This window comes from Phalangium opilio, unplaced genomic scaffold, assembly GCF_054372755.1.
Source record: "Phalangium opilio isolate 3A_F unplaced genomic scaffold, DU_Popi_V2 ptg000019l_1, whole genome shotgun sequence".
Classification (NCBI taxonomy): Eukaryota; Metazoa; Arthropoda; class Arachnida; order Opiliones; family Phalangiidae; genus Phalangium; species Phalangium opilio.
The window spans coordinates 2110111-2132581 of NW_028324152.1; the positions used below are offsets into that span (position 1 = coordinate 2110111).

The 22471-nt window shown below is 35.5% G+C and overlaps 68 non-coding genes across 68 annotated transcripts; all 68 read right to left on the reverse strand.

Annotated features, from left to right (window-relative positions):
- Positions 1–47: 47 nt before the first annotated feature.
- Positions 48–120, reverse strand: TRNAT-UGU (transfer RNA threonine (anticodon UGU)). The gene has a single exon. It is a non-coding gene; the product is annotated as a tRNA-Thr (tRNA).
- Positions 121–459: 339 nt separating this feature from the next.
- TRNAN-AUU (transfer RNA asparagine (anticodon AUU)) lies at positions 460–532 on the reverse strand. The gene has a single exon. It is a non-coding gene; the product is annotated as a tRNA-Asn (tRNA).
- Positions 533–904: 372 nt separating this feature from the next.
- TRNAT-UGU (transfer RNA threonine (anticodon UGU)) lies at positions 905–977 on the reverse strand. The gene has a single exon. It is a non-coding gene; the product is annotated as a tRNA-Thr (tRNA).
- Positions 978–1110: 133 nt separating this feature from the next.
- On the reverse strand, positions 1111–1183 carry TRNAT-AGU (transfer RNA threonine (anticodon AGU)). The gene has a single exon. It is a non-coding gene; the product is annotated as a tRNA-Thr (tRNA).
- A 133-nt stretch (positions 1184–1316) lies between these two features.
- TRNAT-AGU (transfer RNA threonine (anticodon AGU)) lies at positions 1317–1389 on the reverse strand. The gene has a single exon. It is a non-coding gene; the product is annotated as a tRNA-Thr (tRNA).
- A 166-nt stretch (positions 1390–1555) lies between these two features.
- Positions 1556–1628, reverse strand: TRNAT-UGU (transfer RNA threonine (anticodon UGU)). Its single transcript has one exon. It is a non-coding gene; the product is annotated as a tRNA-Thr (tRNA).
- A 339-nt stretch (positions 1629–1967) lies between these two features.
- On the reverse strand, positions 1968–2040 carry TRNAN-AUU (transfer RNA asparagine (anticodon AUU)). Its single transcript has one exon. It is a non-coding gene; the product is annotated as a tRNA-Asn (tRNA).
- A 166-nt stretch (positions 2041–2206) lies between these two features.
- Positions 2207–2279, reverse strand: TRNAT-UGU (transfer RNA threonine (anticodon UGU)). The gene has a single exon. It is a non-coding gene; the product is annotated as a tRNA-Thr (tRNA).
- A 133-nt stretch (positions 2280–2412) lies between these two features.
- TRNAT-UGU (transfer RNA threonine (anticodon UGU)) lies at positions 2413–2485 on the reverse strand. Its single transcript has one exon. It is a non-coding gene; the product is annotated as a tRNA-Thr (tRNA).
- Positions 2486–2618: 133 nt separating this feature from the next.
- On the reverse strand, positions 2619–2691 carry TRNAT-UGU (transfer RNA threonine (anticodon UGU)). The gene has a single exon. It is a non-coding gene; the product is annotated as a tRNA-Thr (tRNA).
- Positions 2692–2857: 166 nt separating this feature from the next.
- Positions 2858–2930, reverse strand: TRNAT-UGU (transfer RNA threonine (anticodon UGU)). Its single transcript has one exon. It is a non-coding gene; the product is annotated as a tRNA-Thr (tRNA).
- Positions 2931–3269: 339 nt separating this feature from the next.
- On the reverse strand, positions 3270–3342 carry TRNAN-AUU (transfer RNA asparagine (anticodon AUU)). Its single transcript has one exon. It is a non-coding gene; the product is annotated as a tRNA-Asn (tRNA).
- A 372-nt stretch (positions 3343–3714) lies between these two features.
- Positions 3715–3787, reverse strand: TRNAT-AGU (transfer RNA threonine (anticodon AGU)). The gene has a single exon. It is a non-coding gene; the product is annotated as a tRNA-Thr (tRNA).
- A 164-nt stretch (positions 3788–3951) lies between these two features.
- Positions 3952–4024, reverse strand: TRNAT-UGU (transfer RNA threonine (anticodon UGU)). The gene has a single exon. It is a non-coding gene; the product is annotated as a tRNA-Thr (tRNA).
- A 132-nt stretch (positions 4025–4156) lies between these two features.
- Positions 4157–4229, reverse strand: TRNAT-AGU (transfer RNA threonine (anticodon AGU)). The gene has a single exon. It is a non-coding gene; the product is annotated as a tRNA-Thr (tRNA).
- A 133-nt stretch (positions 4230–4362) lies between these two features.
- Positions 4363–4435, reverse strand: TRNAT-AGU (transfer RNA threonine (anticodon AGU)). The gene has a single exon. It is a non-coding gene; the product is annotated as a tRNA-Thr (tRNA).
- A 133-nt stretch (positions 4436–4568) lies between these two features.
- TRNAT-AGU (transfer RNA threonine (anticodon AGU)) lies at positions 4569–4641 on the reverse strand. Its single transcript has one exon. It is a non-coding gene; the product is annotated as a tRNA-Thr (tRNA).
- Positions 4642–4774: 133 nt separating this feature from the next.
- Positions 4775–4847, reverse strand: TRNAT-UGU (transfer RNA threonine (anticodon UGU)). The gene has a single exon. It is a non-coding gene; the product is annotated as a tRNA-Thr (tRNA).
- A 133-nt stretch (positions 4848–4980) lies between these two features.
- Positions 4981–5053, reverse strand: TRNAT-AGU (transfer RNA threonine (anticodon AGU)). Its single transcript has one exon. It is a non-coding gene; the product is annotated as a tRNA-Thr (tRNA).
- A 166-nt stretch (positions 5054–5219) lies between these two features.
- On the reverse strand, positions 5220–5292 carry TRNAT-UGU (transfer RNA threonine (anticodon UGU)). The gene has a single exon. It is a non-coding gene; the product is annotated as a tRNA-Thr (tRNA).
- A 339-nt stretch (positions 5293–5631) lies between these two features.
- Positions 5632–5704, reverse strand: TRNAN-AUU (transfer RNA asparagine (anticodon AUU)). The gene has a single exon. It is a non-coding gene; the product is annotated as a tRNA-Asn (tRNA).
- A 372-nt stretch (positions 5705–6076) lies between these two features.
- On the reverse strand, positions 6077–6149 carry TRNAT-UGU (transfer RNA threonine (anticodon UGU)). Its single transcript has one exon. It is a non-coding gene; the product is annotated as a tRNA-Thr (tRNA).
- Positions 6150–6282: 133 nt separating this feature from the next.
- TRNAT-AGU (transfer RNA threonine (anticodon AGU)) lies at positions 6283–6355 on the reverse strand. The gene has a single exon. It is a non-coding gene; the product is annotated as a tRNA-Thr (tRNA).
- Positions 6356–6488: 133 nt separating this feature from the next.
- On the reverse strand, positions 6489–6561 carry TRNAT-AGU (transfer RNA threonine (anticodon AGU)). Its single transcript has one exon. It is a non-coding gene; the product is annotated as a tRNA-Thr (tRNA).
- Positions 6562–6727: 166 nt separating this feature from the next.
- On the reverse strand, positions 6728–6800 carry TRNAT-UGU (transfer RNA threonine (anticodon UGU)). Its single transcript has one exon. It is a non-coding gene; the product is annotated as a tRNA-Thr (tRNA).
- Positions 6801–7139: 339 nt separating this feature from the next.
- Positions 7140–7212, reverse strand: TRNAN-AUU (transfer RNA asparagine (anticodon AUU)). Its single transcript has one exon. It is a non-coding gene; the product is annotated as a tRNA-Asn (tRNA).
- Positions 7213–7378: 166 nt separating this feature from the next.
- TRNAT-UGU (transfer RNA threonine (anticodon UGU)) lies at positions 7379–7451 on the reverse strand. The gene has a single exon. It is a non-coding gene; the product is annotated as a tRNA-Thr (tRNA).
- Positions 7452–7584: 133 nt separating this feature from the next.
- Positions 7585–7657, reverse strand: TRNAT-UGU (transfer RNA threonine (anticodon UGU)). The gene has a single exon. It is a non-coding gene; the product is annotated as a tRNA-Thr (tRNA).
- A 133-nt stretch (positions 7658–7790) lies between these two features.
- On the reverse strand, positions 7791–7863 carry TRNAT-AGU (transfer RNA threonine (anticodon AGU)). Its single transcript has one exon. It is a non-coding gene; the product is annotated as a tRNA-Thr (tRNA).
- A 166-nt stretch (positions 7864–8029) lies between these two features.
- On the reverse strand, positions 8030–8102 carry TRNAT-UGU (transfer RNA threonine (anticodon UGU)). Its single transcript has one exon. It is a non-coding gene; the product is annotated as a tRNA-Thr (tRNA).
- Positions 8103–8441: 339 nt separating this feature from the next.
- Positions 8442–8514, reverse strand: TRNAN-AUU (transfer RNA asparagine (anticodon AUU)). Its single transcript has one exon. It is a non-coding gene; the product is annotated as a tRNA-Asn (tRNA).
- A 166-nt stretch (positions 8515–8680) lies between these two features.
- On the reverse strand, positions 8681–8753 carry TRNAT-UGU (transfer RNA threonine (anticodon UGU)). The gene has a single exon. It is a non-coding gene; the product is annotated as a tRNA-Thr (tRNA).
- Positions 8754–8886: 133 nt separating this feature from the next.
- TRNAT-AGU (transfer RNA threonine (anticodon AGU)) lies at positions 8887–8959 on the reverse strand. Its single transcript has one exon. It is a non-coding gene; the product is annotated as a tRNA-Thr (tRNA).
- Positions 8960–9123: 164 nt separating this feature from the next.
- Positions 9124–9196, reverse strand: TRNAT-UGU (transfer RNA threonine (anticodon UGU)). Its single transcript has one exon. It is a non-coding gene; the product is annotated as a tRNA-Thr (tRNA).
- Positions 9197–9329: 133 nt separating this feature from the next.
- TRNAT-UGU (transfer RNA threonine (anticodon UGU)) lies at positions 9330–9402 on the reverse strand. Its single transcript has one exon. It is a non-coding gene; the product is annotated as a tRNA-Thr (tRNA).
- A 133-nt stretch (positions 9403–9535) lies between these two features.
- Positions 9536–9608, reverse strand: TRNAT-AGU (transfer RNA threonine (anticodon AGU)). Its single transcript has one exon. It is a non-coding gene; the product is annotated as a tRNA-Thr (tRNA).
- Positions 9609–9774: 166 nt separating this feature from the next.
- On the reverse strand, positions 9775–9847 carry TRNAT-UGU (transfer RNA threonine (anticodon UGU)). The gene has a single exon. It is a non-coding gene; the product is annotated as a tRNA-Thr (tRNA).
- A 339-nt stretch (positions 9848–10186) lies between these two features.
- TRNAN-AUU (transfer RNA asparagine (anticodon AUU)) lies at positions 10187–10259 on the reverse strand. Its single transcript has one exon. It is a non-coding gene; the product is annotated as a tRNA-Asn (tRNA).
- Positions 10260–10425: 166 nt separating this feature from the next.
- Positions 10426–10498, reverse strand: TRNAT-UGU (transfer RNA threonine (anticodon UGU)). Its single transcript has one exon. It is a non-coding gene; the product is annotated as a tRNA-Thr (tRNA).
- Positions 10499–10631: 133 nt separating this feature from the next.
- On the reverse strand, positions 10632–10704 carry TRNAT-AGU (transfer RNA threonine (anticodon AGU)). Its single transcript has one exon. It is a non-coding gene; the product is annotated as a tRNA-Thr (tRNA).
- A 372-nt stretch (positions 10705–11076) lies between these two features.
- On the reverse strand, positions 11077–11149 carry TRNAT-UGU (transfer RNA threonine (anticodon UGU)). The gene has a single exon. It is a non-coding gene; the product is annotated as a tRNA-Thr (tRNA).
- A 133-nt stretch (positions 11150–11282) lies between these two features.
- TRNAT-AGU (transfer RNA threonine (anticodon AGU)) lies at positions 11283–11355 on the reverse strand. Its single transcript has one exon. It is a non-coding gene; the product is annotated as a tRNA-Thr (tRNA).
- Positions 11356–11521: 166 nt separating this feature from the next.
- Positions 11522–11594, reverse strand: TRNAT-UGU (transfer RNA threonine (anticodon UGU)). The gene has a single exon. It is a non-coding gene; the product is annotated as a tRNA-Thr (tRNA).
- Positions 11595–11727: 133 nt separating this feature from the next.
- On the reverse strand, positions 11728–11800 carry TRNAT-AGU (transfer RNA threonine (anticodon AGU)). Its single transcript has one exon. It is a non-coding gene; the product is annotated as a tRNA-Thr (tRNA).
- Positions 11801–12139: 339 nt separating this feature from the next.
- Positions 12140–12212, reverse strand: TRNAT-AGU (transfer RNA threonine (anticodon AGU)). Its single transcript has one exon. It is a non-coding gene; the product is annotated as a tRNA-Thr (tRNA).
- A 372-nt stretch (positions 12213–12584) lies between these two features.
- TRNAT-UGU (transfer RNA threonine (anticodon UGU)) lies at positions 12585–12657 on the reverse strand. The gene has a single exon. It is a non-coding gene; the product is annotated as a tRNA-Thr (tRNA).
- A 133-nt stretch (positions 12658–12790) lies between these two features.
- TRNAT-AGU (transfer RNA threonine (anticodon AGU)) lies at positions 12791–12863 on the reverse strand. Its single transcript has one exon. It is a non-coding gene; the product is annotated as a tRNA-Thr (tRNA).
- A 166-nt stretch (positions 12864–13029) lies between these two features.
- On the reverse strand, positions 13030–13102 carry TRNAT-UGU (transfer RNA threonine (anticodon UGU)). Its single transcript has one exon. It is a non-coding gene; the product is annotated as a tRNA-Thr (tRNA).
- Positions 13103–13441: 339 nt separating this feature from the next.
- Positions 13442–13514, reverse strand: TRNAT-AGU (transfer RNA threonine (anticodon AGU)). The gene has a single exon. It is a non-coding gene; the product is annotated as a tRNA-Thr (tRNA).
- A 372-nt stretch (positions 13515–13886) lies between these two features.
- TRNAT-AGU (transfer RNA threonine (anticodon AGU)) lies at positions 13887–13959 on the reverse strand. Its single transcript has one exon. It is a non-coding gene; the product is annotated as a tRNA-Thr (tRNA).
- Positions 13960–14298: 339 nt separating this feature from the next.
- TRNAT-AGU (transfer RNA threonine (anticodon AGU)) lies at positions 14299–14371 on the reverse strand. Its single transcript has one exon. It is a non-coding gene; the product is annotated as a tRNA-Thr (tRNA).
- Positions 14372–14503: 132 nt separating this feature from the next.
- On the reverse strand, positions 14504–14576 carry TRNAT-AGU (transfer RNA threonine (anticodon AGU)). Its single transcript has one exon. It is a non-coding gene; the product is annotated as a tRNA-Thr (tRNA).
- A 784-nt stretch (positions 14577–15360) lies between these two features.
- Positions 15361–15433, reverse strand: TRNAT-AGU (transfer RNA threonine (anticodon AGU)). The gene has a single exon. It is a non-coding gene; the product is annotated as a tRNA-Thr (tRNA).
- A 611-nt stretch (positions 15434–16044) lies between these two features.
- On the reverse strand, positions 16045–16117 carry TRNAT-UGU (transfer RNA threonine (anticodon UGU)). The gene has a single exon. It is a non-coding gene; the product is annotated as a tRNA-Thr (tRNA).
- Positions 16118–16695: 578 nt separating this feature from the next.
- Positions 16696–16768, reverse strand: TRNAT-UGU (transfer RNA threonine (anticodon UGU)). Its single transcript has one exon. It is a non-coding gene; the product is annotated as a tRNA-Thr (tRNA).
- A 133-nt stretch (positions 16769–16901) lies between these two features.
- Positions 16902–16974, reverse strand: TRNAT-AGU (transfer RNA threonine (anticodon AGU)). The gene has a single exon. It is a non-coding gene; the product is annotated as a tRNA-Thr (tRNA).
- Positions 16975–17378: 404 nt separating this feature from the next.
- TRNAT-UGU (transfer RNA threonine (anticodon UGU)) lies at positions 17379–17451 on the reverse strand. Its single transcript has one exon. It is a non-coding gene; the product is annotated as a tRNA-Thr (tRNA).
- A 578-nt stretch (positions 17452–18029) lies between these two features.
- Positions 18030–18102, reverse strand: TRNAT-UGU (transfer RNA threonine (anticodon UGU)). Its single transcript has one exon. It is a non-coding gene; the product is annotated as a tRNA-Thr (tRNA).
- Positions 18103–18235: 133 nt separating this feature from the next.
- Positions 18236–18308, reverse strand: TRNAT-AGU (transfer RNA threonine (anticodon AGU)). Its single transcript has one exon. It is a non-coding gene; the product is annotated as a tRNA-Thr (tRNA).
- Positions 18309–19157: 849 nt separating this feature from the next.
- TRNAT-UGU (transfer RNA threonine (anticodon UGU)) lies at positions 19158–19230 on the reverse strand. Its single transcript has one exon. It is a non-coding gene; the product is annotated as a tRNA-Thr (tRNA).
- A 166-nt stretch (positions 19231–19396) lies between these two features.
- On the reverse strand, positions 19397–19469 carry TRNAT-UGU (transfer RNA threonine (anticodon UGU)). Its single transcript has one exon. It is a non-coding gene; the product is annotated as a tRNA-Thr (tRNA).
- Positions 19470–19602: 133 nt separating this feature from the next.
- Positions 19603–19675, reverse strand: TRNAT-AGU (transfer RNA threonine (anticodon AGU)). The gene has a single exon. It is a non-coding gene; the product is annotated as a tRNA-Thr (tRNA).
- A 404-nt stretch (positions 19676–20079) lies between these two features.
- TRNAT-UGU (transfer RNA threonine (anticodon UGU)) lies at positions 20080–20152 on the reverse strand. Its single transcript has one exon. It is a non-coding gene; the product is annotated as a tRNA-Thr (tRNA).
- Positions 20153–20730: 578 nt separating this feature from the next.
- Positions 20731–20803, reverse strand: TRNAT-UGU (transfer RNA threonine (anticodon UGU)). The gene has a single exon. It is a non-coding gene; the product is annotated as a tRNA-Thr (tRNA).
- Positions 20804–20936: 133 nt separating this feature from the next.
- TRNAT-AGU (transfer RNA threonine (anticodon AGU)) lies at positions 20937–21009 on the reverse strand. The gene has a single exon. It is a non-coding gene; the product is annotated as a tRNA-Thr (tRNA).
- Positions 21010–21858: 849 nt separating this feature from the next.
- Positions 21859–21931, reverse strand: TRNAT-UGU (transfer RNA threonine (anticodon UGU)). The gene has a single exon. It is a non-coding gene; the product is annotated as a tRNA-Thr (tRNA).
- Positions 21932–22097: 166 nt separating this feature from the next.
- Positions 22098–22170, reverse strand: TRNAT-UGU (transfer RNA threonine (anticodon UGU)). Its single transcript has one exon. It is a non-coding gene; the product is annotated as a tRNA-Thr (tRNA).
- A 133-nt stretch (positions 22171–22303) lies between these two features.
- On the reverse strand, positions 22304–22376 carry TRNAT-AGU (transfer RNA threonine (anticodon AGU)). Its single transcript has one exon. It is a non-coding gene; the product is annotated as a tRNA-Thr (tRNA).
- Between the last annotated feature and the right edge of the window lie 95 nt (positions 22377–22471).

Below are 22471 nucleotides of genomic sequence, written 5' to 3' on the forward strand. Positions count from 1 at the left end.
TTCAAAATTTAATAGCTTCGAAATCTAGTTCAAGTAATATAACAGCAAGGCTCCGACGAGAATCGAACACATGATCTCCTGTTTACAAGACTGGCGCTTTAACCACTAAGCCACGGAGCCCTTACTTTGAAGCGATATGAATGCAGAATATTTCAGTAAATTAACTAAATTATCTCATGGGAACTTTTGCCCTATTATTTTAATTTTTCAAAATTATATAGCTACGAAATCTAGTTCAAGTAACATAACAGCGAGGCTCCGACGGGAAGCGAACTCATGATCTCCTGTTTACTAGACAGGCGCTTTAACCACTAAGCCACGGAGCTCTTGCTTTGAAGCGACATGAATGCTGAATATTCCAGTAATTTAACTAAATTAACTCATCGGAATTTTTACACTATTGGTTTAATTTTTCAAAATTTAATAGCTACGAAATCTAGGTCAAGTAACATAACAGCGAGGCTCCGACGAGAATCGAACTCATGATCTCCGGTTTAATAGACAGGCGCTTTAACCACTAAGCCACGGAGCCCTTGCTTTGAAGCGATATGAATGCTGAATATTTCAGTAAATTAACTAAAATATCACATCGGATTTTTTACACTATTGTTTGCATATATGCATGTCTAAATCAACTATTATTTTTAAATTTTCAAAATTTAATAGCTTCGAAATCTAGTTCAAGTAATATAACAGCAAGGCTCCGACGAGAATCGAACACATGATCTCCTGTTTACAAGACTGGCGCTTTAACCACTAAGCCACGGGGCCCTTGCTTTGAAGCGATATGAATGCAGCATATTTCAGTAAATTAACTAAATTAACTCATCGGAATTTTTACCCTATTGGTTTAATTTTTCAAAATTTAATAGCTACGAAATCTAGGTCAAGTAACATAACAGCGAGGCTCCGACGAGAATCGAACTCATGATCTCCTGTTTACAAGACAGGCGCTTTAACCACTAAAACACGGAGCCCTTGCTTTGAAGCGACATGAATGCTGAATATTCCAGTAATTTAACTAAATTAACTCCTCGGAATTTTTACCCTATTGTTTTAATTTTTCAAAATTTAATAGCTACGAAATCTAGGTCAAGTAACATAACAGCAAGGCTCCGACGAGAATCGAACTCATGATCTCCTGTTTACTAGACAGGCGCTTTAACCACTAAGCCACGGAGCCCTTGCTTTGCAGCGATATGAATGCTGAATATTTCAGTAAATTAACTAAATTATTTCATGGGAACTTTTACCCTATTGTTTTAATTTTTCAAAATTTATTAGCTACGAAATCTAGGTCAAGTAACATAACAGCAAGACTCCGACGAGAATCGAACTCATGATCTCCTGTTTACTAGACAGGCGCTTTAACCACTAAGCCACGGAGCCCTTGCTTTGAAGCGATATGAATGCTGAATATTTCAGTAAATTAACTAAATTATTTCATGGGAACTTCCACACTATTGTTTGCATATATGCATATCTAAATCAACTATTATTTTTAATTTTTCAAAATTTAATAGCTTCGAAATCTAGTTCAAGTAATATAACAGCAAGGCTCCGACGAGAATCGAACACATGATCTCCTGTTTACAAGACTGGCGCTTTAACCACTAAGCCACGGAGCCCTTACTTTGAAGCGATATGAATGCAGAATATTTCAGTAAATTAACTAAATTATCTCATGGGAACTTTTGCCCTATTATTTTAATTTTTCAAAATTATATAGCTACGAAATCTAGTTCAAGTAACATAACAGCGAGGCTCCGACGAGAAGCGAACTCATGATCTCCTGTTTACTAGACAGGCGCTTTAACCACTAAGCCACGGAGCTCTTGCTTTGAAGCGACATGAATGCTGAATATTCCAGTAGTTTAACTAAATTAACTCATCGGAATTTTTACCCTATTGGTTTAATTTTTCAAAATTTAATAGCTACGAAATCTAGGTCAAGTAACATAACAGCGAGGCTCCGACGAGAATCGAACTCATGATCTCCGGTTTAATAGACAGGCGCTTTAACCACTAAGCCACGGAGCCCTTGCTTTGAAGCGATATGAATGCTGAATATTTCAGTAAATTAACTAAAATATCACATCGGATTTTTTACACTATTGTTTGCATATATGCATGTCTAAATCAACTATTATTTTTAAATTTTCAAAATTTAAAAGCTTCGAAATCTAGTTCAAGTAATATAACAGCAAGGCTCCGACGAGAATCGAACACATGATCTCCTGTTTACAAGACTGGCGCTTTAACCACTAAGCCACGGAGCCCTTGCTTTGAAGCGATATGAATGCAGCATATTTCAGTAAATTAACTAAATTAACTCATCGGAATTTTTACCCTATTGGTTTAATTTTTCAAAATTTAATAGCTACGAAATCTAGGTCAAGTAACATAACAGCGAGGCTCCGACGAGAATCGAACTCATGATCTCCTGTTTACAAGACAGGCGCTTTAACCACTAAAACACGGAGCCCTTGCTTTGAAGCGACATGAATGCTGAATATTTCAGTAAATTAACTAAATTATTTCATGGGAACTTTTACCCTATTGTTTTAATTTTTCAAAATTTATTAGCTACGAAATCTAGGTTAAGTAACATAACAGCAAGACTCCGACGAGAATCGAACTCATGATCTCCTGTTTACAAGACAGGCGCTTTAACCACTAAGCCACGGAGCCCTTGCTTTGAAGCGATATGAATGCTGAATATTTCAGTAAATTAACTAAATTATTTCATGGGAACTTCTACACTATTGTTTGCATATATGCATATCTAAATCAACTATTATTTTTAATTTTTCAAAATTTAATAGCTTCGAAATCTAGTTCAAGTAATATAACAGCAAGGCTCCGACGAGAATCGAACACATGATCTCCTGTTTACAAGACTGGCGCTTTAACCACTAAGCCACGGAGCCCTTGCTTTGAAGCGATATGAATGCAGAATATTTCAGTAAATTAACTAAATTATCTCATGGGAACTTTTGCCCTATTATTTTAATTTTTCAAAATTATATAGCTACGAAATCTAGTTCAAGTAACATAACAGCGAGGCTCCGACGAGAAGCGAACTCATGATCTCCTGTTTACTAGACAGGCGCTTTAACCACTAAGCCACGGAGCCCTTGCTTTGAAGCGACATGAATGCTGAATATTCCAGTAATTTAACTAAATTAAGTCATCGGAATTTTTACCCTATTGGTTTAATTTTTCAAAATTTAATAGCTACGAAATCTAGGTCAAGTAACATAACAGCGAGGCTCCGACGAGAATCGAACTCATGATCTCCGGTTTAATAGACAGGCGCTTTAACCACTAAGCCACGGAGCCCTTGCTTTGAAGCGATATGAATGCTGAATATTTCAGTAAATTAACTAAAATATCACATCGGATTTTTTACACTATTGTTTGCATATATGCATGTCTAAATCAACTATTATTTTTAAATTTTCAAAATTTAATAGCTTCGAAATCTAGTTCAAGTAATATAACAGCAAGGCACCGACGAGAATCGAACACATGATCTCCTGTTTACAAGACTGGCGCTTTAACCACTAAGCCACGGAGCCCTTGCTTTGAAGCGATATGAATGCAGAATATTTCAGTAAATTAACTAAATTATCTCATGGGAACTTTTGCCCTATTATTTTAATTTTTCAAAATTATATAGCTACGAAATCTAGTTCAAGTAACATAACAGCGAGGCTCCGACGAGAATCGAACTCATGATCTCCTGTTTACTAGACAGGCGCTTTAACCACTAAGCCACGGAGCCCTTGCTTTGAAGCGATATGAATGCTGAATATTTCAGTAAATTAACTAAATTATTTCATGGGAACTTTTACACTATTGTTTGCATATATGCATGTCTAAATCAACTATTATTTTTAAATTTTCAAAATTTAATAGCTTCGAAATCTAGTTCAAGTAATAACAGCAAGGCTCCGACGAGAATCGAACACATGATCTCCTGTTTACAAGACTGGCGCTTTAACCACTAAGCCACGGAGCCCTTGCTTTGAAGCGATATGAATGCAGCATATTTCAGTAAATTAACTAAATTATTTCATGGGAACTTTTACCCTATTGTTTTAATTTTTCAAAATTTATTAGCTACGAAATCTAGGTAAGTAACATAACAGCAAGACTCCGACGAGAATCGAACTCATGATCTCCTGTTTACTAGACAGGCGCTTTAACCACTAAGCCACAGAGCCCTTGCTTTGAAGCGACATGAATGCTGAATATTCCAGTAATTTAACTAAATTAACTCATCGGAATTTTTATCCTATTGTTTCAATTTTTCAACATTTAATAGCTACGAAATCTAGGTCAAGTAACATAACAGCAAGGCTCCGACGAGAATCGAACTCATGATCTCCTGTTTACTAGACAGGCGCTTTAACCACTAAGCCACGGAGCCCTTGCTTTGAAGCGACATGAATGCTGAATATTCCAGTAATTTAACTAAATTAACTCCTCGGAATTTTTACCCTATTGTTTTAATTTTTCAAAATTTAATAGCTACGAAATCTAGGTCAAGTAACATAACAGCAAGACTCCGACGAGAATCGAACTCATGATCTCCTGTTTACTAGACAGGCGCTTTAACCACTAAGCCACGGAGCCCTTGCATTGAAGCGACATGAATGCTGAATATCCCAGTAATTTAACTAAATTAACTCATCGGAATTTTTACCCTATTGGTTTAATTTTTCAAAATTTAATAGCTACGAAATCTAGGTCAAGTAACATAACAGCGAGGCTCCGACGAGAATCGAACTCATGATCTCCTGTTTACAAGACAGGCGCTTTAACCACTAAGCCACAGAGCCCTTGCTTTGAAGCGACATGAATGCTGAATATTCCAGTAATTTAACTAAATTAACTCCTCGGAATTTTTACCCTATTGTTTTAATTTTTCAAAATTTAATAGCTACGAAATCTAGGTCAAGTAACATAACAGCAAGACTCCGACGAGAATCGAACTCATGATCTCCTGTTTACTAGACAGGCGCTTTAACCACTAAGCCACGGAGCCCTTGCTTTGAAGCGATATGAATGCTGAATATTTCAGTAAATTAACTAAATTATTTCATGGGAACTTCTACACTATTGTTTGCATATATGCATATCTAAATCAACTATTATTTTTAATTTTTCAAAATTTAATAGCTTCGAAATCTAGTTCAAGTAATATAACAGCAAGGCTCCGACGAGAATCGAACACATGATCTCCTGTTTACAAGACTGGCGCTTTAACCACTAAGCCACGGAGCCCTTACTTTGAAGCGATATGAATGCAGAATATTTCAGTAAATTAACTAAATTATCTCATGGGAACTTTTGCCCTATTATTTTAATTTTTCAAAATTATATAGCTACGAAATCTAGTTCAAGTAACATAACAGCGAGGCTCCGACGGGAAGCGAACTCATGATCTCCTGTTTACTAGACAGGCGCTTTAACCACTAAGCCACGGAGCTCTTGCTTTGAAGCGACATGAATGCTGAATATTCCAGTAATTTAACTAAATTAACTCATCGGAATTTTTACACTATTGGTTTAATTTTTCAAAATTTAATAGCTACGAAATCTAGGTCAAGTAACATAACAGCGAGGCTCCGACGAGAATCGAACTCATGATCTCCGGTTTAATAGACAGGCGCCTGAACCACTAAGCCACGGAGCCCTTGCTTTGAAGCGATATGAATGCTGATTATTTCAGTAAATTAACTAAAATATCACATCGGATTTTTTACACTATTGTTTGAATATATGCATGTCTAAATCAACTATTATTTTTAAATTTTCAAAATTTAATAGCTTCGAAATCTAGTTCAAGTAATATAACAGCAAGGCTCCGACGAGAATCGAACACATGATCTCCTGTTTACAAGACTGGCGCTTTAACCACTAAGCCACGGGGCCCTTGCTTTGAAGCGATATGAATGCAGCATATTTCAGTAAATTAACTAAATTAACTCATCGGAATTTTTACCCTATTGGTTTAATTTTTCAAAATTTAATAGCTACGAAATCTAGGTCAAGTAACATAACAGCGAGGCTCCGACGAGAATCGAACTCATGATCTCCTGTTTACAAGACAGGCGCTTTAACCACTAAAACACGGAGCCATTGCTTTGAAGCGACATGAATGCTGAATATTCCAGTAATTTAACTAAATTAACTCCTCGGAATTTTTACCCTATTGTTTTAATTTTTCAAAATTTAATAGCTACGAAATCTAGGTCAAGTAACATAACAGCAAGGCTCCGACGAGAATCGAACTCATGATCTCCTGTTTACTAGACAGGCGCTTTAACCACTAAGCCACGGAGCCCTTGCTTTGCAGCGATATGAATGCTGAATATTTCAGTAAATTAACTAAATTATTTCATGGGAACTTTTACCCTATTGTTTTAATTTTTCAAAATTTATTAGCTACGAAATCTAGGTCAAGTAACATAACAGCAAGACTCCGACGAGAATCGAACTCATGATCTCCTGTTTACTAGACAGGCGCTTTAACCACTAAGCCACGGAGCCCTTGCTTTGAAGCGATATGAATGCTGAATATTTCAGTAAATTAACTAAATTATTTCATGGGAACTTCCACACTATTGTTTGCATATATGCATATCTAAATCAACTATTATTTTTAATTTTTCAAAATTTAATAGCTTCGAAATCTAGTTCAAGTAATATAACAGCAAGGCTCCGACGAGAATCGAACACATGATCTCCTGTTTACAAGACTGGCGCTTTAACCACTAAGCCACGGAGCCCTTACTTTGAAGCGATATGAATGCAGAATATTTCAGTAAATTAACTAAATTATCTCATGGGAACTTTTGCCCTATTATTTTAATTTTTCAAAATTATATAGCTACGAAATCTAGTTCAAGTAACATAACAGCGAGGCTCCGACGAGAAGCGAACTCATGATCTCCTGTTTACTAGACAGGCGCTTTAACCACTAAGCCACGGAGCTCTTGCTTTGAAGCGACATGAATGCTGAATATTCCAGTAATTTAACTAAATTAACTCATCGGAATTTTTACCCTATTGGTTTAATTTTTCAAAATTTAATAGCTACGAAATCTAGGTCAAGTAACATAACAGCGAGGCTCCGACGAGAATCGAACTCATGATCTCCGGTTTAATAGACAGGCGCTTTAACCACTAAGCCACGGAGCCCTTGCTTTGAAGCGATATGAATGCTGAATATTTCAGTAAATTAACTAAAATATCACATCGGATTTTTTACACTATTGTTTGCATATATGCATGTCTAAATCAACTATTATTTTTAAATTTTCAAAATTTAATAGCTTCGAAATCTAGTTCAAGTAATATAACAGCAAGGCTCCGACGAGAATCGAACACATGATCTCCTGTTTACAAGACTGGCGCTTTAACCACTAAGCCACGGAGCCCTTGCTTTGAAGCGATATGAATGCAGCATATTTCAGTAAATTAACTAAATTAACTCATCGGAATTTTTACCCTATTGGTTTAATTTTTCAAAATTTAATAGCTACGAAATCTAGGTCAAGTAACATAACAGCGAGGCTCCGACGAGAATCGAACTCATGATCTCCTGTTTACAAGACAGGCGCTTTAACCACTAAAACACGGAGCCCTTGCTTTGAAGCGACATGAATGCTGAATATTTCAGTAAATTAACTAAATTATTTCATGGGAACTTTTACCCTATTGTTTTAATTTTTCAAAATTTATTAGCTACGAAATCTAGGTTAAGTAACATAACAGCAAGACTCCGACGAGAATCGAACTCATGATCTCCTGTTTACTAGACAGGCGCTTTAACCACTAAGCCACGGAGCCCTTGCTTTGAAGCGATATGAATGCTGAATATTTCAGTAAATTAACTAAATTATTTCATGGGAACTTCTACACTATTGTTTGCATATATGCATATCTAAATCAACTATTATTTTTAATTTTTCAAAATTTAATAGCTTCGAAATCTAGTTCAAGTAATATAACAGCAAGGCTCCGACGAGAATCGAACACATGATCTCCTGTTTACAAGACTGGCGCTTTAACCACTAAGCCACGGAGCCCTTGCTTTGAAGCGATATGAATGCAGAATATTTCAGTAAATTAACTAAATTATCTCATGGGAACTTTTGCCCTATTATTTTAATTTTTCAAAATTATATAGCTACGAAATCTAGTTCAAGTAACATAACAGCGAGGCTCCGACGAGAAGCGAACTCATGATCTCCTGTTTACTAGACAGGCGCTTTAACCACTAAGCCACGGAGCCCTTGCTTTGAAGCGACATGAATGCTGAATATTCCAGTAATTTAACTAAATTAAGTCATCGGAATTTTTACCCTATTGGTTTAATTTTTCAAAATTTAATAGCTACGAAATCTAGGTCAAGTAACATAACAGCGAGGCTCCGACGAGAATCGAACTCATGATCTCCGGTTTAATAGACAGGCGCTTTAACCACTAAGCCACGGAGCCCTTGCTTTGAAGCGATATGAATGCTGAATATTTCAGTAAATTAACTAAAATATCACATCGGATTTTTTACACTATTGTTTGCATATATGCATGTCTAAATCAACTATTATTTTTAAATTTTCAAAATTTAATAGCTTCGAAATCTAGTTCAAGTAATATAACAGCAAGGCTCCGACGAGAATCGAACACATGATCTCCTGTTTACAAGACTGGCGCTTTAACCACTAAGCCACGGAGCCCTTGCTTTGAAGCGATATGAATGCAGAATATTTCAGTAAATTAACTAAATTATCTCATGGGAACTTTTGCCCTATTATTTTAATTTTTCAAAATTATATAGCTACGAAATCTAGTTCAAGTAACATAACAGCGAGGCTCCGACGAGAATCGAACTCATGATCTCCTGTTTACTAGACAGGCGCTTTAACCACTAAGCCACGGAGCCCTTGCTTTGAAGCGATATGAATGCTGAATATTTCAGTAAATTAACTAAATTATTTCATGGGAACTTTTACACTATTGTTTGCATATATGCATGTCTAAATCAACTATTATTTTTAAATTTTCAAAATTTAATAGCTTCGAAATCTAGTTCAAGTAATAACAGCAAGGCTCCGACGAGAATCGAACACATGATCTCCTGTTTACAAGACTGGCGCTTTAACCACTAAGCCACGGAGCCCTTGCTTTGAAGCGATATGAATGCAGCATATTTCAGTAAATTAACTAAATTAACTCATCGGAATTTTTACCCTATTGGTTTAATTTTTCAAAATTTAATAGCTACGAAATCTAGGTCAAGTAACATAACAGCGAGGCTCCGACGAGAATCGAACTCATGATCTCCTGTTTACAAGACAGGCGCTTTAACCACTAAAACACGGAGCCCTTGCTTTGAAGCGACATGAATGCTGAATATTTCAGTAAATTAACTAAATTATTTCATGGGAACTTTTACCCTATTGTTTTAATTTTTCAAAATTTATTAGCTACGAAATCTAGGTTAAGTAACATAACAGCAAGACTCCGACGAGAATCGAACTCATGATCTCCTGTTTACTAGACAGGCGCTTTAACCACTAAGCCACGGAGCCCTTGCTTTGAAGCGATATGAATGCTGAATATTTCAGTAAATTAACTAAATTATTTCATGGGAACTTCTACACTATTGTTTGCATATATGCATATCTAAATCAACTATTATTTTTAATTTTTCAAAATTTAATAGCTTCGAAATCTAGTTCAAGTAATATAACAGCAAGGCTCCGACGAGAATCGAACACATGATCTCCTGTTTACAAGACTGGCGCTTTAACCACTAAGCCACGGAGCCCTTGCTTTGAAGCGATATGAATGCAGAATATTTCAGTAAATTAACTAAATTATCTCATGGGAACTTTTGCCCTATTATTTTAATTTTTCAAAATTATATAGCTACGAAATCTAGTTCAAGTAACATAACAGCGAGGCTCCGACGAGAAGCGAACTCATGATCTCCTGTTTACTAGACAGGCGCTTTAACCACTAAGCCACGGAGCCCTTGCTTTGAAGCGACATGAATGCTGAATATTCCAGTAATTTAACTAAATTAAGTCATCGGAATTTTTACCCTATTGGTTTAATTTTTCAAAATTTAATAGCTACGAAATCTAGGTCAAGTAACATAACAGCGAGGCTCCGACGAGAATCGAACTCATGATCTCCGGTTTAATAGACAGGCGCTTTAACCACTAAGCCACGGAGCCCTTGCTTTGAAGCGATATGAATGCTGAATATTTCAGTAAATTAACTAAAATATCACATCGGATTTTTTACACTATTGTTTGCATATATGCATGTCTAAATCAACTATTATTTTTAAATTTTCAAAATTTAATAGCTTCGAAATCTAGTTCAAGTAATATAACAGTATGGCTCCGACGAGAATCGAACACATGATCTCCTGTTTACAAGACTGGCGCTTTAACCACTAAGCCACGGAGCCCTTGCTTTGAAGCGATATGAATGCAGAATATTTCAGTAAATTAACTAAATTATCTCATGGGAACTTTTGCCCTATTATTTTAATTTTTCAAAATTATATAGCTACGAAATCTAGTTCAAGTAACATAACAGCGAGGCTCCGACGAGAATCGAACTCATGATCTCCTGTTTACTAGACAGGCGCTTTAACCACTAAGCCACGGAGCCCTTGCTTTGAAGCGATATGAATGCTGAATATTTCAGTAAATTAACTAAATTATTTCATGGGAACTTTTACACTATTGTTTGCATATATGCATGTCTAAATCAACTATTATTTTTTATTTTTCAAAATTTAATAGCTTCGAAATCTAGTTCAAGTAATATAACAGCATGGCTCCGACGAGAATCGAACACATGATCTCCTGTTTACACGACTGGCGCTTTAACCACTAAGCCACGGAGCCCTTGCTTTGAAGCGACATGAATGCTGAATATTCCAGTAATTTAACTAAATTAACTCATCGGAATTTTTACCCTATTGTTTTAATTTTTCAAAATTTAATAGCTACAAAATCTAGTTCAAGTAACATAACAGCGAGGCTCCGACGAGAATCGAACTCATGATCTCCTGTTTACAAGACAGGCGCTTTAACCACTAAGCCACGGAGCCCTTGCTTTGAAGCGACATGAATGCTAAATATTCCAGTAATTTAACTAAATTAACTCCTCGGAATTTTTACCCTATTGTTTTAATTTTTCAAAATTTAATATCTACGAAATCTAGGTCAAGTAACATAACAGCAAGGCTCCGACGAGAATCGAACTCATGATCTCCTGTTTACTAGACAGGCGCTTTAACCACTAAGCCACGGAGCCCTGGCTTTGAAGCGATATGAATGCTGAATATTTTAGTAAATTAACTAAATTATTTCATGGGAACTTTTACACTATTGTGTGCATATATGCATATCTAAATCAACTATTATTTTTAAATTTTCAAAATTTAATAGCTTCGAAATCTAGTTCAAGTAATATAACAGCAAGGCTCCGACGAGAATCGAACACATGATCTCCTGTTTACAAGACTGGCGCTTTAACCACTAAGCCACGGAGCCCTTGCTTTGAAGTGATATGAATGCAGAATATTTCAGTAAATTAACTAAATTATCTCATAGGAACTTTTGCCCTATTATTTTAATTTTTCAAAATTATATAGCTACGAAATCTAGTTCAAGTAACATAACAGCGAGGCTCCGACGAGAATCGAACTCATGATCTCCTGTTTACTAGACAGGCGCTTTAACCACTAAGCCACGGAGCCCTTGCTTTGAAGCGACATGAATGCTGAATATTCCAGTAATTTAACTAAATTAACTCCTCGGAATTTTTACCTTATTGTTTTAATTTTTCAAAATTTAATAGCTTCGAAATCTAGTTCAAGTAATATAACAGCATGGCTCCGACGAGAATCGAACACATGATCTCCTGTTTACACGACTGGCGCTTTAACCACTAAGCCACGGAGCCCTTTTTTTGAAGCGATATGAATGAAGAATATTTCAGTAAATTAACTAAATTATCTCATGGGAACTTTTGCCCTATTATTTTAATTTTTCAAAATAATATAGCTACGAAATCTAGTTCAAGTAACATAACAGCGAGGCTCCGACGAGAATCGAACTCATGATCTCCTGTTTACTAGACAGGCGCTTTAACCACTAAGCCACGGAGCCCTTGCTTTGAAGCGATATGAATGCTGAATATTTCAGTAAATTAACTAAATTATTTCATGGGAACTTTTACACTATTGTTTGCATATATGCATGTCTAAATCAACTATTATTTTTAATTTTTCAAAATTTAATAGCTTCGAAATCTAGTTCAAGTAATATAACAGCATGGCTCCGACGAGAATCGAACACATGATCTCCTGTTTACACGACTGGCGCTTTAACCACTAAGCCACGGAGCCCTTGCTTTGAAGCGACATGAATGCAGAATATTCCAGTAATTTAACTAAATTAACTCATCGGAATTTTTACCCTATTGTTTTAATTTTTCAAAATTTAATAGCTACGAAATCTAGTTCAAGTAACATAACAGCGAGGCTCCGACGAGAATCGAACTCATGATCTCCTGCTTACAAGACAGGCGCTTTAACCACTAAGCCACGGAGCCCTTGCTTTGAAGCGACATGAATGCTAAATATTCCAGTAATTGAACTAAATTAACTCCTCGGAATTTTTACCCTATTGTTTTAATTTTTCAAAATTTAATAGCTACGAAATCTAGGTCAAGTAACATAACAGCAAGGCTCTGACGAGAATCGAACTCATGATCTCCTGTTTACTAGACAGGCGCTTTAACCACTAAGCCACGGAGCCCTGGCTTTGAAGCGATATGAATGCTGAATATTTTAGTAAATTAACTAAATTATTTCATGGGAACTTTTACACTATTGTTTGCATATATGCATATCTAAATCAACTATTATTTTTAAATTTTCAAAATTTAATAGCTTCGAAATCTAGTTCAAGTAATATAACAGCAAGGCTCCGACGAGAATCGAACACATGATCTCCTGTTTACAAGACTGGCGCTTTAACCACTAAGCCACGGAGCCCTTGCTTTGAAGCGATATGAATGCAGCATATTTCAGTAAATTAACTAAATTATCTCATGGGGACTTTTGCCCTATTATTTTAATTTTTCAAAATTATATAGCTACGAAATCTAGTTCAAGTAACATAACAGCGATTCTCCGACGAGTATCGAACTCATGATCTCCTGTTTACTAGACAGGCGCTTTAACAACTAAGCCACGGAGCCCTTGCTTTGAAACGACATGAATGCTGAATATTCCAGTAATTTAACTAAATTAACTCCTCGGAATTTTTACCTTATTGTTTTAATTTTTCAAAATTTAATAGCTACGAAATCTAGGTCAAGTAACATAACAGCAAGGCTCCGACGAGAATCGAACTCATGATCTCCTGTTTACTAGACAGGCGCTTTAACCACTAAGCCACGGAGCCCCGGCTTTGAAGCGATATGAATGCTGAATATTTCAGTAAATTAACTAAATTATTTCATGGGAACTTTTACACTACTGTTTGCATATATGCATATCTAAATCAACTATTATTTTTAATTTTTCAAAATTTAATAGCTTCGAAATCTAGTTCAAGTAATATAACAGCATGGCTCCGACGAGAATCGAACACATGATCTCCTGTTTACACGACTGGCGCTTTAACCACTAAGCCACGGAGCCCTTGCTTTGAAGCGATATGAATGCAGAATATTTCAGTAAATTAACTAAATTATCTCATGGGAACTTTTGCCCTATTATTTTAATTTTTCAAAATTATATAGCTACGAAGTCTAGTTTAAGTAACATAACAGCGAGGCTCCGACGAGAATCGAACTCATGATCTCCTGTTTACTAGACAGGCGCTTTAACAACTAAGCCACGGAGCCCTTGCTTTGAAACGACATGAATGCTGAATATTCCAGTAATTTAACTAAATTAACTCCTCGGAATTTTTACCTTATTGTTTTAATTTTTCAAAATTTAATAGCTACGAAATCTAGGTCAAGTAACATAACAGCAAGGCTCCGACGAGAATCAAATTCATGATCTCCTGTTTACTAGACAGGCGCTTTAACCACTAAGCCACGGAGCCCTTGCTTTGAAGCGATATGAATGCAGAATATTTCAGTAAATTAACTAAATTATCTCATGGGAACTTTTGCCCTATTATTTTAATTTTTCAAAATTATATAGCTACGAAATCTAGTTCAAGTAACATAACAGCGAGGCTCCGACGAGAATCGAACTCATGATCTCCTGTTTACTAGACAGGCGCTTTAACAACTAAGCCACGGAGCCCTTGCTTTGAAACGACATGAATGCTGAATATTCCAGTAATTTAACTAAATTAACTCATCGGAATTTTTACCCTATTGTTTCAATTTTACAAAATTAAAAGCTACGAAATCTAGGTCAAGTAACATAACAGCAAGGCTCCGACGAGAATCGAACTCATGATCTTCTGTTTACTAGACAGGCGCTTTAACCACTAAGCCACGGAGCCCTTGCTTTGAAGCGATATTAATGCTGAATATTTCAGTAAATTAAATAAATTATCTCATGGGAACTTTTACACTATTGTTTGCATATATGCATATCTAAATCAACTATAATTTTTAACTTTTCAAAATTTAGTAGCTTCGAAATTTAGTTCAAGTAATATAAAAGCAAGGCTCCGACGAGAATCGAACACATGATCTCCTGTTTACATGACTGGCGCTTTAACCACTAAGCCACGGAGCCCTTGGTTTGAAGCGATATGAATGCAGAATATTTCAGTAAATTAACTAAATTATCTCATGGGAACTTTTGCCCTATTATTTTAATTTTCCAAAATTATATAGCTACGAAATCTAGTTCAAGTAACATAACAGCGAGGCTCCGACGAGAATCGAACTCATGATCTCCTGTTTACTTGACAGGCGCTTTAAAAACTAAGCCACGGAGCCCTTGCTATGAAGCGACATGAACACTGAATATTCCAGTAATTTAACTAAATTAATTCCTCGGAATTTTTACCCTATTGTTTTAATTTTTCAAAATTTAATAGCTACGAAATCTAGGTCAAGTAACATAACAGCAATTTTCCGACGAGAATCGAACTCATGATCTCCTTTTTACTAGACAGGCGCTTTAACCACTAAGCCACGGAGCCCTTGCTTTGAAGCGACATGAATGCTGAATATTCCAGTAATTTAATTAAACTAACTCATCGGAATTTTTACCCTATTGTTTTAATTTTTCAAAATTTAATAGCTACGAAATCTAGGTCAAGTAACATAACAGCAAGGCTCCGACGAGTATCGAACTCATGACCTCCTGTTTACTAGACAGGCGCTTTAACCACTAAGCCACGGAGCCCTTGCTTTGAAGCGATATGAATGCTGAATATTCCAGTAATTTAACTAAATTAACTCATCGGAATTTTTACCCTATTGTTTCAATTTTTCAAAATTTAATAGCTACGAAATCTAGGTCAAGTAACATAACAGCCAGGCTCCGTCGAGAATCGAACTCATGATCTCCTGTTTACTTGACAGGCGCATTAACCCTTAAGCCACGGAGCCCTTGCTGTGAAGCGATATGAATGCTGAATATTTCAGTAAATTAACTAAATTATCACATCGGAACTTATACACTATTGTTTGCTTATATGCATATCTAAATCAACTATTATTTTTAATTTTTCAAAATTTAATAGCTTCGAAATCTAGATCAAGTAATATAACAGCAAGGCTCCGTAGAGAATCGAACACATGATATCCTGTTTACAAGACTGGCGCTTTAACCACTAAACCACGGAGCCCTAGCTTTGAAGCGATATGAATGCAGAATATTTCAGTAAATTAACTAAATTATCTCATGGGAACTTTTACACTATTGTTTGCATATATGCATATCTAAATCAACTATTATTTTTAATTTTTAAAAATTTAATAGCTTCGAAATCTAGTTCAACTAATATAACAGCAAGGCTCCGACGAGAATCGAACACATGATCTCCTGTTTACAAGACTGGCGCTTTAACCACTAAGCCACGGAGCCCTTGCTTTGAAGCGAAATGAATGCAGGATATTTCAGTAAATTAACTAAATTATCTCTTGGGAACTTTTGCCCTATTATTTTAAATTTTCAAAATTATATAGCTACGAAATCTAGTTCAAGTAACATAACAGCGAGGCTCCGACGAGAATCGAACACATGATCTCCTGTTTACTAGACAGGCGCTTTAACCACTAAGCCACGGAGCCCTTGCTTTGAAGCTACATGAATGCTGAATATTCCAGTAATTTAACTAAATTAACTAATCGAAATTTTTACCCTATTGTTTTAATTTTTCAAAATTTAATAGCTAAGAAATCTAGGTCAAGTAACATAACAGCCAGGCTCCGACGAGAATCGAACTCATGATCTCCTGTTTACTAAACAGGCGCATTAACCACTAAGCCACGGAGCCCTTGCTTTGAAGCGATATGAATGCTGAATATTTCAGTAAATTAACTAAATTATCACATCGGAACTTTTACACCATTGTTTGCTTATATGCATATCTAAATCAACTATTATTTTTAATTTTTCAAAATTTAATAGCTTCGAAATCTAGTTCAAGTAATATAAAAGCGAGGCTCCGACGAGAATCGAACTCATGATCTCCTGTTTACAAGACAGGCGCTTTAACCACTAAGCCACGGAGCCCTTGGATTGAAGCGATATGAATGCAGAATATTTCAGTAAATTAACTAAATTATCTCATGGGAACTTTTGCCCTATTATTTTAATTTTTCAAAATTTTATAGCTACGAAATCTAGATCAGGTAACATAACAGCAAGGCTCCGACGAGAATCGAACTCATGATCTCCTGTTTACTAGACAGGCGCTTTAACCACTAAGCCACGGAGCCCTTGCTTTGAAGCGATATGAATGCTGAATATTTCAGTAAATTAACTAAATTATCTCATGGGAACTTTTACACTATTGTTTGCATATATGCATATCTAAATCAACTAAAATTTTTAATTTTTCAAAATTTAATAGCTTTGAAATCTAGTTCAAGTAATATAACAGCAAGGCTCCGACGAGAATCGAACACATGATCGCCTGTTTACAAGACTGGCGTTTTAACCACTAAGCCACGGAGCCCTTGCTTTGAAGCGATATGAATGCAGAATATTTCAGTAAATTAACTAAATTATCTCTTGGAACTTTTACACTATTGTTTGCATATATGCATATCTAAATCAACTATTATTTTTAATTTTTAAAAATTTAATAGCTTCGAAATCTAGTTCAACTAATATAACAGCAAGGCTCCGACGAGAATCGAACACATGATCTCCTGTTTACAAGACTGGCGCTTTAACCACTAAGCCACGGAGCCCTTGCTTTGAAGCGAAATGAATGCAGGATATTTCAGTAAATTAACTAAATTATCTCTTGGGAACTTTTGCCCTATTATTTTAAATTTTCAAAATTATATAGCTACGAAATCTAGTTCAAGTAACATAACAGCGAGGCTCCGACGAGAATCGAACACATGATCTCCTGTTTACTAGACAGGCGCTTTAACCACTAAGCCACGGAGCCCTTGCTTTGAAGCTACATGAATGCTGAATATTCCAGTAATTTAACTAAATTAACTAATCGAAATTTTTACCCTATTGTTTTAATTTTTCAAAATTTAATAGCTAAGAAATCTAGGTCAAGTAACATAACAGCCAGGCTCCGACGAGAATCGAACTCATGATCTCCTGTTTACTAAACAGGCGCATTAACCACTAAGCCACGGAGCCCTTGCTTTGAAGCGATATGAGTGCTGAATATTTCAGTAAATTAACTAAATTATCACATCGGAACTTTTACACCATTGTTTGCTTATATGCATATCTAAATCAACTATTATTTTTAATTTTTCAAAATTTAATAGCTTCGAAATCTAGTTCAAGTAATATAACAGCGAGGCTCCGACGAGAATCGAACTCATGATCTCCTGTTTACAAGACAGGCGCTTTAACCACTAAGCCACGGAGCCCTTGGTTTGAAGCGATATGAATGCAGAATATTTCAGTAAATTAACTAAATTATCTCATGGGAACTTTTGCCCTATTATTTTAATTTTTCAAAATTTTATAGCTACGAAATCTAGATCAGGTAACATAACAGCAAGGCTCCGACGAGAATCGAACTCATGATCTCCTGTTTACTAGACAGGCGCTTTAACCACTAAGCCACGGAGCCCTTGCTTTGAAGCGATATGAATGCTGAATATTTCAGTAAATTAACTAAATTATCTCATGGGAACTTTTACACTATTGTTTGCATATATGCATATCTAAATCAACTAAAATTTTTAATTTTTCAAAATTTAATAGCTTTGAAATCTAGTTCAAGTAATATAACAGCAAGGCTCCGACGAGAATCGAACACATGATCGCCTGTTTACAAGACTGGCGTTTTAACCACTAAGCCACGGAGCCCTTGCTTTGAAGCGATATGAATGCAGAATATTTCAGTAAATTAACTAAATTATCTCTTGGAACTTTTACACTATTGTTTGCATATATGCATATCTAAATCAACAATTATTTTTATTTTTTCAAAATTTAATAGCTTCGAAATCTAGTTCAACTAATATAACAGCAAGGCTCCGACGACAATCGAACACATGATCACCTGTTTACAAGACTGGCGCTTTAACCACTAAGCCACGGAACCCTTGCTTTGAAGCGACATGAATGCTGAATATTCCAGTAATTTAACTAAATTAACTCATCGGAATTTTTACCCTATTGTTTTAATTTTTCAAAATTTAATAGCTACGAAATCTAGGTCAAGTAACATAACAGCCAGGCTCCGACGAGAATCGAACTCATGATCTCCTGTTTACTAGACAGGCGCATTAACCCTTAAGCCACGGAGCCCTTGCTTTGAAGCGATATGAATGCTGAATATTTCAGTAAATTAACTAAATTATCACATTGGAACTTATACACTATTGTTTGCTTATATGCATATCTAAATCAACTATTATTTTTAATTTTTCAAAATTTAATAGCTTCGAAATCTAGTTCAAGAAATATAACAGCGAGGCTCCGACGAGAATCGAACTCATGATCTCCTGTTTACAAGACAGGCGCTTTAACCACTAAGCCACGGAGCCCTTGGTTTGAAGCGATATGAATGCAGAATATTTCAGTAAATTAACTAAATTATCTCATGGGAACTTTTACACTATTGTTTGCATATATGCATATCTAAATCAACTATTATTTTTAAATTTTCAAAGTTTAATAGCTTCGAAATCTAGTTCAAGTAATATAACAGCAAGGCTCCGATGAGAATCGAACACATGATCTCCTGTTTACAAGACTGGCGCTTTAACCACTAAGCCACGGAGCCCTTGCTTTGAAGCGATATGAATGCAGAATATTTCAGTAAATTAACTAAATTAACTCCTCGGAATTTTTACCTTATTGTTTTAATTTTTCAAAATTTAATAGCTACGAAATCTAGGTCAAGTAACATAACAGCAAGGCTCCGACGAGAATCAAACTCATGATCTCCTGTTTACTAGACAGGCGCTTTAACCACTAAGCCACGGAGCCCTTGCTTTGAAGCGATATGAATGCTGAATATTTCAGTAAATTAACTAAATTATCTCATGGGAACTTTTACACTATTGTTTGCATATATGCATATCTAAATCAACTAAAATTTTTAATTTTTCAAAATTTAATAGCTTTGAAATCTAGTTCAAGTAATATAACAGCAAGGCTCCGACGAGAATCGAACACATGATCGCCTGTTTACAAGACTGGCGTTTTAACCACTAAGCCACGGAGCCCTTGCTTTGAAGCGATATGAATGCAGAATATTTCAGTAAATTAACTAAATTATCTCTTGGAACTTTTACACTATTGTTTGCATATATGCATATCTAAATCAACTATTATTTTTAATTTTTAAAAATTTAATAGCTTCGAAATCTAGTTCAACTAATATAACAGCAAGGCTCCGACGAGAATCGAACACATGATCTCCTGTTTACAAGACTGGCGCTTTAACCACTAAGCCACGGAGCCCTTGCTTTGAAGCGAAATGAATGCAGGATATTTCAGTAAATTAACTAAATTATCTCTTGGGAACTTTTGCCCTATTATTTTAAATTTTCAAAATTATATAGCTACGAAATCTAGTTCAAGTAACATAACAGCGAGGCTCCGACGAGAATCGAACACATGATCTCCTGTTTACTAGACAGGCGCTTTAACCACTAAGCCACGGAGCCCTTGCTTTGAAGCTACATGAATGCTGAATATTCCAGTAATTTAACTAAATTAACTAATCGAAATTTTTACCCTATTGTTTTAATTTTTCAAAATTTAATAGCTAAGAAATCTAGGTCAAGTAACATAACAGCCAGGCTCCGACGAGAATCGAACTCATGATCTCCTGTTTACTAAACAGGCGCATTAACCACTAAGCCACGGAGCCCTTGCTTTGAAGCGATATGAGTGCTGAATATTTCAGTAAATTAACTAAATTATCACATCGGAACTTTTACACCATTGTTTGCTTATATGCATATCTAAATCAACTATTATTTTTAATTTTTCAAAATTTAATAGCTTCGAAATCTAGTTCAAGTAATATAACAGCGAGGCTCCGACGAGAATCGAACTCATGATCTCCTGTTTACAAGACAGGCGCTTTAACCACTAAGCCACGGAGCCCTTGGTTTGAAGCGATATGAATGCAGAATATTTCAGTAAATTAACTAAATTATCTCATGGGAACTTTTGCCCTATTATTTTAATTTTTCAAAATTTTATAGCTACGAAATCTAGATCAGGTAACATAACAGCAAGGCTCCGACGAGAATCGAACTCATGATCTCCTGTTTACTAGACAGGCGCTTTAACCACTAAGCCACGGAGCCCTTGCTTTGAAGCGATATGAATGCTGAATATTTCAGTAAATTAACTAAATTATCTCATGGGAACTTTTACACTATTGTTTGCATATATGCATATCTAAATCAACTAAAATTTTTAATTTTTCAAAATTTAATAGCTTTGAAATCTAGTTCAAGTAATATAACAGCAAGGCTCCGACGAGAATCGAACACATGATCGCCTGTTTACAAGACTGGCGTTTTAACCACTAAGCCACGGAGCCCTTGCTTTGAAGCGATATGAATGCAGAATATTTCAGTAAATTAACTAAATTATCTCTTGGAACTTTTACACTATTGTTTGCATATATGCATATCTAAATCAACAATTATTTTTATTTTTTCAAAATTTAATAGCTTCGAAATCTAGTTCAACTAATATAACAGCAAGGCTCCGACGACAATCGAACACATGATCACCTGTTTACAAGACTGGCGCTTTAACCACTAAGCCACGGAACCCTTGCTTTGAAGCGACATGAATGCTGAATATTCCAGTAATTTAACTAAATTAACTCATCGGAATTTTTACCCTATTGTTTTAATTTTTCAAAATTTAATAGCTACGAAATCTAGGTCAAGTAACATAACAGCCAGGCTCCGACGAGAATCGAACTCATGATCTCCTGTTTACTAGACAGGCGCATTAACCCTTAAGCCACGGAGCCCTTGCTTTGAAGCGATATGAATGCTGAATATTTCAGTAAATTAACTAAATTATCACATTGGAACTTATACACTATTGTTTGCTTATATGCATATCTAAATCAACTATTATTTTTAATTTTTCAAAATTTAATAGCTTCGAAATCTAGTTCAAGAAATATAACAGCGAGGCTCCGACGAGAATCGAACTCATGATCTCCTGTTTACAAGACAGGCGCTTTAACCACTAAGCCACGGAGCCCTTGGTTTGAAGCGATATGAATGCAGAATATTTCAGTAAATTAACTAAATTATCTCATGGGAACTTTTACACTATTGTTTGCATATATGCATATCTAAATCAACTATTATTTTTAAATTTTCAAAGTTTAATAGCTTCGAAATCTAGTTCAAGTAATATAACAGCAAGGCTCCGATGAGAATCGAACACATGATCTCCTGTTTACAAGACTGGCGCTTTAACCACTAAGCCACGGAGCCCTTGCTTTGAAGCGATATGAATGCAGAATATTTCAGTAAATTAACTAAATTAACTCCTCGGAATTTTTACCTTATTGTTTTAATTTTTCAAAATTTAATAGCTACGAAATCTAGGTCAAGTAACATAACAGCAAGGCTCCGACGAGAATCAAACTCATGATCTCCTGTTTACTAGACAGGCGCTTTAACCACTAAGCCACGGAGCCCTTGCTTTGAAGCGATATGAATGCTGAATATTTCAGTAAATTAACTAAATTATCTCATGGGAACTTTTTCACTATTGTTTGCATATATGCATATC